The sequence below is a fragment of the Rutidosis leptorrhynchoides genome, chromosome 1 (assembly GCF_046630445.1).
Source record: "Rutidosis leptorrhynchoides isolate AG116_Rl617_1_P2 chromosome 1, CSIRO_AGI_Rlap_v1, whole genome shotgun sequence".
In the NCBI taxonomy this organism is placed as follows: Eukaryota; Viridiplantae; Streptophyta; class Magnoliopsida; order Asterales; family Asteraceae; genus Rutidosis; species Rutidosis leptorrhynchoides.
The window spans coordinates 462,666,212-462,675,971 of NC_092333.1; positions in this window are offsets into that span (position 1 = coordinate 462,666,212).

The following is a 9,760-nucleotide window of genomic DNA, read 5'->3' on the forward strand; positions in this document are numbered from 1 at the left end:
AGGAAGTTTGATAGATTTGTATGCTAGCATCTTAAGGATTGACCAACTTAGGTTGTGATCAGGACTTGTCCACCTATATGAAATTAGCTACTTCATAGGATTAAGACCCCTGGTTATACTGTATCTGAAGATTCTATGAACTCGGTATGTCCGGAGTTCCCGAGAGGCATCTAATGCACTTTTAGGACACGGAACCTAGGAATTGAGACATGAATGACCTAGTATGCCTATTGACTGTTCCGAAGAGACCTCTTAGGAGCTGTTAAGATCTAGTTAGTGCCTTTACTGTATGACCCAAGCCTATTGCATGTTCTTGTCTGATTGTTGCCCTAGGTCTTAGTCATATCAACTGTTTAGGTACTCATTAGATTTCTATCTGCTTTACTATCAGTATGTTAACTGTAATGCTGTATAATGTTTGATTTGTTGTGATCTCACTAGTTTGATGAAACGGTAGTTAGTTTTCAATCAAGGTTTTTCAACTTAAACCGACGGACTCCTTCCGTTTGTGATCAGTGTTCAATCAACACGGCACGTTGTTATTCAGTTATCTAAACTGATAACGAGGGTTAGGATTAGAGCTCAACCCACTAACACACCTAGTACTCTACTGAGGATAACCTCTGAGGTATTGTTACGCTTCAGTTATACGACCAAGTGACATACTTCTCACTGCTCAAAGAGAACTCCGAGAGTTCAGAGATAAGTAGGTCTGTGTAATTGGCTCATCCAACCAGATCAACATCAATCCAAGCATAGCCTTAACATTAGCATAATTACCTCTACCTAAACCAATACTGATATCTTGGTCAACATTTCCCTGATCTGCATACTCCGGATATCCTCCCACTTTATTTACTTTTCTGCATTTAGGACTTTTAGCTAAAACCAACTATTATCTTTTATCCAGATAATTTAAATAAAAGACAATTATCCACTTGATCTTCAATTCGCTAATCAGCATAAAAATTCGACACTAGGTTAACTTACACTTCTACACCTTAGGAAGTAAAAGTAATTTAGGCCCCGCAAAATATAAATAAACAAAGACACTGTGTGCCGCCGAATTGGACACCCTGCGACCTAACGACACCGCAGAAATAAAACCGTCCGTTAGTGGCATATCATGGAGATCCTCCATGCTCGGGTGACTGAGCTCGAGGACCAGATGTCCCACGTAATGGACATCCTTCACCCACCGTCACCATAGGGAATTTGTAGTAGATTTCATTATTTAATCTCGTTTGTAGTTTCATGTTTTACTTATGTATTGTACGAACTTATGCGGATGTATGCAACTTATTATCAATGAATGGAACTTTGTATTGTTGTTATTTTTGCACGGTGTTCTATTTACATTACTGTATGATGTTTTGGTGGTATTTGTATCTAGTTGCGTTACTTAATTAACATGCGTTGTGTTGATTTCATGTTGGTTTTTATATACCGTATTATTATATTGAATGCTGGATTTTGACTTAAGTCAAAACTTTTGTTTAGAAGGGTAATGGCAAACGGACGAGCAGCACCCACACCAGCCCAAATTGAGAAAATAATTGCGGAACAAGTAGCCGCAGCCATGGCAAATGCCATTCCCCTAGCCCCACCGGTTAACCAGAACATCTAGAACGGTTGCACCTACAAAGAGTTTCAAAGCTGCAAGCCCCACAACTTTAGTGGTACTGAGGGGCCAGTTGGTTTGACTAGGTGGTTTGAGAAATTAGAAGTTGTGTTCCGCGTAAGCAACTGCCCAGAGACGAACAAAACCAAGTATGCCTCATGTACGCTGTCAGACGGCGCCCTAACCTGGTGGAACACACTGGCTCAAGCTAAGGGTATTGATGAGGCTTATGCCACCCCGTGGGAAGAATTTAAGGAGGCCATGATCGAAGAGTACTGCCCCAGAACAGAGATACAGAAAATGGAGGCTGAGTTCTGGGAGTTGAAGGTTGTGGGAAACGATCTTGATGGTTACAACCGTAGGTATCTGGAATTAGCACTGATGTATCCCACGATGGTTACCCGGAATTTAAGAGAATGGAGCGATACTTGTGGGGACTTCCCAAGTCTATCCAGGGAAATGTTACCTCTTCTAAGCCACCCAACGTCCCGGAAGCTATGCGCATGGCGCATACCCTTATGAACCAAATTACCAGCAAAGAACCGGAAAAGGCTAAATCCAAATCGGGAGCCAGTGGTGAGAAGAGGAAGTGGGACAACAACAAAGAGAGATCCTATGATCAAACCCCCGCTAAGAGGCATAACGACGGAAGGAACCCCAACCCGAACACTAGCTCGAACCTCAACTACAAGGGTAGTCTACCGCAATGAAAGAGGTGCTACAAACACCATACCGGGTACTATAATGTGGTCTGTGAAAAGTGCAACAGGACCGGGCACATTGGCAAGAACTGCAAGATTCCCATCCCAGCTGTGAGGACAAACCCAAATGGGCCAAGGAAATGCTATGAGTGCGGACAGCAGGGTCACCTTAGGAATGAGTGCCCTAACAAGCGAAAGGACGGCGGACCACCGCGTGGAAGAGCTTTCAATGTAAACGCAAGGGATGCCAGTGAGAACCCCCCGACTTGGTTACATGTATATTCACAATCAACAATCTATTAGCTTCTGTCCCATTTAATACTGGTGCCGATAGAAGCTATGTTTGTAGAAACTTTTGCTCTAAGATAGATTGGTCGTTAGTGCCTTTAGAGGAGAGTATGCTAGTTGAGGTAGCCAACGGGAAACTTGAGAAAGTTGACCAAATTGGCCGATGAGCTATTATCAACATAGCTGGTGCGGATTTCGAAATTGACTTGATACCCATCAAATTGGGAAGCTTTGACGTGATTGTCGGCATGGACTGGTTGACTAAAGTAAGGGCCGACATTATCTGTGGAGATAAAGCTCTTCGCATACCACACAGAGATGGTGAACCACTGGTTATTTACGGAGAAATATGTAACTCGAAGCTGAACATCATTAGTTGTATGAAAGCGCAGAAGATCATGAAGAAAGGACGACTTGCTGTTTTAGCACACGTGAAGGATTTAGAAACAGAAGCGAAGAGCGTGAATGATGTGCGAATCGTGAATGAATTCCCCAACGTCTTTCCGGAAGAGTTGCCTGGATTACCGCCACCAAGAGCAGTGGAGTTCCAAATTGATCTAGTGCCGGGAGCTGCACCCGTAGCCCGCGCACCTTATCGACTAGCACCTTCCGAACTGCAAGAATTGCAGAGTCAACTGCAGGAATTGCTCGACCTAGGGTTTATCCAACCGAGCCCGTCGCCTTGGGGCGCGCCTGTTTTATTCGTGAAGAATAAGGACGGATCCTTCCGCATGTGTATCGACTACCGCGAACTCAACAAATTGACGATCAAGAATCGATATCCTCTTCCTTGAATTGATGATCTTTTCGATCAGCTGCAAGGATCAAGTGTATACTCTAAGATCGATATGCGATCCGGTTATCACCAGTTGAGGGTGAAAGAGAGTGATGTGATGAAGACTGCGTTTAGAACCCGTTATGGTCATTATGAGTTTCTCGTGATGCCGTTCGGTTTAACCAATGCACCTGCCATATTTATGGATCTCATGAATCGTGTTTGCAAGCCATACATGGATAAGTTCGTTATCGTCTTCATAGATGATATCCTCATCTACTCCAAAAGCGAAGAAGAACATGAATACCATCTTCGACTAGTGCTTGAACTCTTGAGACGAGAGCAACTCTATGCAAAATTCTCTAAGTGTGAGTTTTGGTTGAAGGAAGTTCAATTTCTGGGTCATGTTGTGAGCGACCAGGGTATCAAAGTTGATCCCGCCAAGATCGAAGCTATCAGCAATTGGGAGACCCCCACTACTCCAACTCACATCCACCAATTTCTAGGTCTCGCCTGTTATTACCGAAGATTCATCAAAGGTTTTTCGTTAATTGCGCGTCCTTTGACCGCGCTGACTCACAAAGGGAAGAAGTTCGTTTGGGAAAAGGAACAAGAAGCAGCATTCCAAACCCTGAAGCAGAAGTTAACCACCGCACCTATCTTATCGCTTCCTGAAGGCAGTGACGACTTTTATTTACCTATAAATACAAGCCTCATTCCATCCATTTAACACTTGCTCTCATTTGTATTTCACACACACTTTCTCTCTTATTTCGTTTCTAGTCTTTCTCAATCTAAAACTTGTAAGTTTTTGATCTTTCTTCTTCTTCTTCTCCTTTCCTTTTCGTGATCATCATCATTCATAAGGGATCAAGCTTTTTAGCTTTGATCTTGATTACATCTTGTAGATTCAAGCATGAATCCTTCAAGAACATGGAAGATTCAAGCTTTCTAGCTTTGAATCTTCACCTACTTTGTAGATCTACATCTTTTTAGCTTTAATCTTGTTATTTGTTTATAAAGATTCAAACTTTTGTTTGTAATCTTCATGTAACTTAAAGATCCAAGCTTTATGCTTCAAGATCTTCAAGAACAATCAAAATGCAATCTTTCTAGCTTGAATCTTCATATATTTTTGTTGAAACCAAGTTTTCTAACTTATGATCTTGTTATTTTGTGATAAAGGTTCAAACTTGTGTTTGTAATCTTCATGTAGCTTCAAGATCCAAGCTTTATGCTTCAAGATCTTCAAGAACACCAAAGGTTCAAGCTTTCTAGCTTTGTAACCTTGTAACTTGTGTGAAAAGGATCCAAGCTCTCTAGCTTAGGGTTCCATCACTTCATTTGACTTAGATTATGTTCATACTAGCTTGATTGATGTAAAGTTTGTAGCTTTAGTTGTAAATGGAACTTGTAATTGTGTTAAGACTAAGGATATGATGTAACTTTGGTTCATCATCCATCTAAGACTCTTGAATGAGTTGTGTTCTTACTTGGTCTTAACTTATTGTGTGTTGATGGTGGAATCTTAGTCAAGGTGATGCTAACCCATCAACGAGTTGTACACTTGAAGCTACAAGCATCAAGGATGAGAACCGTGATGAGCATCAAGCACTAAGAACCCCACCGGAGCACCTTGTTTGCTGTTTTTCGAATCTGATCAGGCTCCTGGGCTACTGGAAAAGTAGATTTTCAGATATCTTGGTTCGAGTAGATGATTTTCCGATTAAGACTCGTCTCAATCCGAGTTACGGTTTGGGATTTATGGCCTTTTCTAAATCATTACACCTTTATAACGTTGTGCTGAAAATTCGGACCTACTCGCACTTAGACCGTCGCCACGGTCAAACTAAGACGAGTTTGAGTCTAGAAATTTGTCAGCAACTAGAGGACTCCCATACGGAGCCATGGCCACTGATTTTGCATCTTTTTGATTTACGTAGAGGCCGTAGCAGCTGATCAAAGTCAGCCTATTATTTTGACCTCTATACTTGTTACACTTACTTAGCTTTTACGATGATGAATGATGATGATGATGATGATGATGACACTTAAACTTATTTTACGCACTATTAAAATTTATAAAGACAACCTACTGACCTAGTAACCCTTGATTTAGGTTGACGATCTTTTGGACCGACTTACTACTTGCACACTTTCGTATCGACTTGTATTGCTTATTCACTGTGAGTTATAGCATCCCTTTTTACTACTTTTACTATTTTTGGGACTGAGAATACATGCGCTTTTTACGTTTTACATACTAGGAACGGGTACTTAAACTTTATATGTGTGTGGGTTATACAACGACATAAACATTCCCCTTAGCACGGTAACGTTTAGTCATTGGTTTTTGAACCGGTGAACGCGAATCTTAGATATGGATCCATAGGGTTTGACATCTCCACTCGGGCTAGTCGCGCTAGCATTTAACGAGTGTTTAATACTTCGTAAACATACGCACTCCCCAAGTGTACTTTCAGGGGGTTATAAACGTTAAGTCTAGTTACCGGGTGCCCAAGGTTATACATATACTTTTCATACTGTTTTGAAACACTGAAGTCTCGTGGCCTACCTTACGTTACTGTTACAACTTAAACTATAGCTCACCAACATTATTGTTGACGTTTTAAGCATGTTTTCTCAGGTGCTTAGAGGTTTCTTGCTTCCGCTGTTAGACTTGCTGTCATGCTGTAATCGACTTGTTGTTAAGGACCTGCTGTGTTAGATTTCCGCTGCATTACTAGAGATGTCTCAATCATGGAACTTTTCTTTTGCATTCGTAATTTATGTTATTTTCAAACAATGGCTTTGTAACGACCTTTGGGTCACATACTTATGTTTATGCTCCTATTCGTAGGGTGCTGTAACGACCCGGAAATTTCCGACCAAATTTAAACCTTATCTTCTATATGTTTCCGATACGATAAGCAAAAACCCTAATGTTGAGTCTAGAAAGTCTCAAATCTATATCTGGATGATTAGTTACCCTTTTGATCAAGCCTGACGATTCACGAACGTTTATGTGTTTATGTGTTATATATTTATAGTTAACGATAACAAAGTATTAGATATAATAGGTTTTGATATAAGAATATTATATTTAACAGTGAGAGTAAAAGATAATAAGATTTTACAAATATCTGAATCTGTCTTTGTCAAAATATTAACGAGTCGTTTTAATAAAATAAAGGTTTTAACGTTATTCTAAAAGTCATAATTTTTCTTGAAACCTTTTATTAAACGATAAATGTAACGGTCTGTGATTTTATAAAAACAAATATTTAATAAAGCGTGTTCATTAAATATATATATATGTATTTTACAAAACAATATTAAACGTTTTCAATTTAAAAATATATTTTGACAAATAATTAAACTTTGATTTATACGAGTAAATGACCACAATATTTAAAAGATTAAGTTACATTTTTGGTGTGATTGTTTTTATAATTTAAAACCCATTATTTTGATAAAGGTACGAGTCCCAGAATGTAAAATGCTAATTTTCTTGATGTACGAAACTTTATTTGGAAAACCGGAACCGTGACAGTGGTTGAGTGACAAAGTAAAAGTAATTTTTGTAAAAAAATATATTTTTACCCTAAACTTAAATAAAATATATATATATATATATAATTAATTATAAATTAAATAATTAAAAATAAATAAATATATATGAATTAATGGATGTCGGCAGCATTAAAAATATAGGAATACAGTTGTCCTAAGGTGGCCGCGAGTCGCGCCCTTCTGTGTGTTATTTCCCCCGCGAGTTGCGGCTAAACAGTTTCCAGAAACCCTTTAAATACTAAACGAAATTCTGACTTGACTCACTTTTCTTTTTAAACTTACACACGCACTTAAACAATAAACAAAATGCTCCGTAATATTAATTATATCTTATTACTAATATTAATTAAATTAATCTTATGATTATTATTAACAATAAGACTAAGATTAAGTTTAAGATTAAGATTAGTATCAAGATTTGGAGTGTCATTAAAACTAAATTATACACAAAATCCTATGACGGGGGTTCTGCTCAAGTGTTCCAAAACCAATTTCAAGAATGGGATAGAATTAAGGAGATTATGGGTCATAGTTATGAAAGTTATGGGTATGGATCGGGGGTTTTACTCGTGAGTTAAACTAGTGCTTATTATCTCCGGGATGTTTATATACCTTTCCTGCAATATTGAATCTCAATATTGATACGTTCGTGAATCGAAGGCCAACCTTATAAGTTACCAATGGTGTTATATGTATTTTTACTACAAAATACATTAGGTGAGTATATAGTCCCTTTTTAAACTCTAAATATTTTTGGGCTGAGAATACATGCGCTGTTTTTATAAATGATTTACGTTATGGACACAAGTGATTAAAAATGATATTCTGCGGATTGATGTGCTAGGTAATTTAGTTATATGTTATAATAGCATGTAAGCGCGAATCCTAAAGATAGATCTATCGGGTTTAACACCCCCATCCAGTAGGCTGCACTAGACATAAGAACTAGTGGGCGGATGTTTAGTACTTCGAGGATTATTTATACACTTGCGAGTGTACATATCCATCTTTGCGAAGATGACTTATTATATTATTGTTACGGTTGGTTACTGAGGCCTCAACATAAGCAGAATGATTTTATACACTTGCGAGTGTATTATTTTTTTTATATATGAAATCTTGTGGTCCATGGTTATTATATCGCTGCTAGCATCAAACCTATATATCTCACCAACTTTATGTTGACTTTTTAAAGCATGTTATTCTCAGGTACGAATTATGTCTTCCGCTGTGCATTAGCTCATATTAAGGATACTAGTTGGGACCATTTAAGCCATGATACAAGAAAGTTGCATTCGAGTCATTGAAGATCATGAAAGACATTTATTAAGTAAATGACAGATTAGGTCATTTGAATATCGTGGAATGTTAGACGAGTTTATTAATTTTTGATGTAAAGATAGATTGCCTTTTTAGAATAAATGCAACGTTTGTAAAATGTATCATATAGAGGTCAAGTACCTCGCGATGTTATCAACTGTTGTAATTCGTTTGTAATCAATATGGACGTCGTCCGGATGATTAGTTTCGGATCCTTTTAATTGGTATCAGAGCGTTGGTCTTAGTGAACCAGGCCTAGCATTAGTGTGTCTAACTGGTAGTTGTTAGGATACATTAGTGAGTCTGGACATTGACCGTGTCTGCCTGTCAAAAGTTTTGCTTATCAGTTCTAGTCGGAAATCATCTGCTTATCATCCCTAGGAAGCTGCCTGCTTATCATTCTTTAGTCTAGACACGTCTTACTGCATTTAGTGCACCGATAGTGTATAGACAAAATTCGTATCCTAGCGTATCTGTTACTATAGACATTGCCTGACAAATTTCAAAGATTCTCCGCAATTCACGGGATTTTGAGTATTATAAATACATATGTAAATTATGTATTGAAGAATACCAACCCAACTTCTATAATCTAATCCAAACCAAACATTCATTTCTCCGACCATACAAGATGGATTCTTCATCCAGTTCGAATTCCTCCGACTTCGATAGCTACGCCGATATGGATTTTCATTCAAGCTCCGAGAACAGCGTCACCGGAATGGATCAACCAATTTCCCATCATCTATTCTGGATGAATTGGGGATGGGTTCGTAATATACTAAATTTCTGGAGGCAAGAAGAAGGTGATCCATTCAATCCACCAAATTGTCCTCTTAACGATGAACCTGAAGCACTTACCGGCGAACCTATTCGAAACACCCTTTTCTCGCTCATTTCTAGAGTATCTCGTCATGATTACATACTATCCCATATTTCGAATCTTGTTCATTCGCTCGTTCCAACCGTCAATCATCCCGGTATAATAGAAGAAGTCAACGAGCTTCGCGCTCGGGTAGTGGCTTTAGAAAATACGGTACGAAGGTTACAAACATCAGCAGCAGCACCAGCATCATAATCTGTACCACCATCATCAACATCGATAGTACTCTTATCACCTCCAACCCACAACCACACCGTAAATCTCAACATCACAAACTGTATCTCGGATATCAACATCACATACCTCAAAAACCTCATCGGAACTTCGAGTATGATCCCCGATCTACATATCATTTTACATCGATTATCTTCGCTTTACATATCGTTCTACCTCATTTATCTTCGTTTGACATGGTGATTATTTGATCTCTAATGTTTTATAGATTATGTAATTTAGCGTTAACAATAAATCAAATGAGTTTAATATTCTATTGACTCATTAAATTCATAATTACATCCGAAGAAAATATATATGCAAGTATATTTTCATAAAGATTGTAATTAAAAATTCTTTCGTACAAACTATTAATGATGAAAATA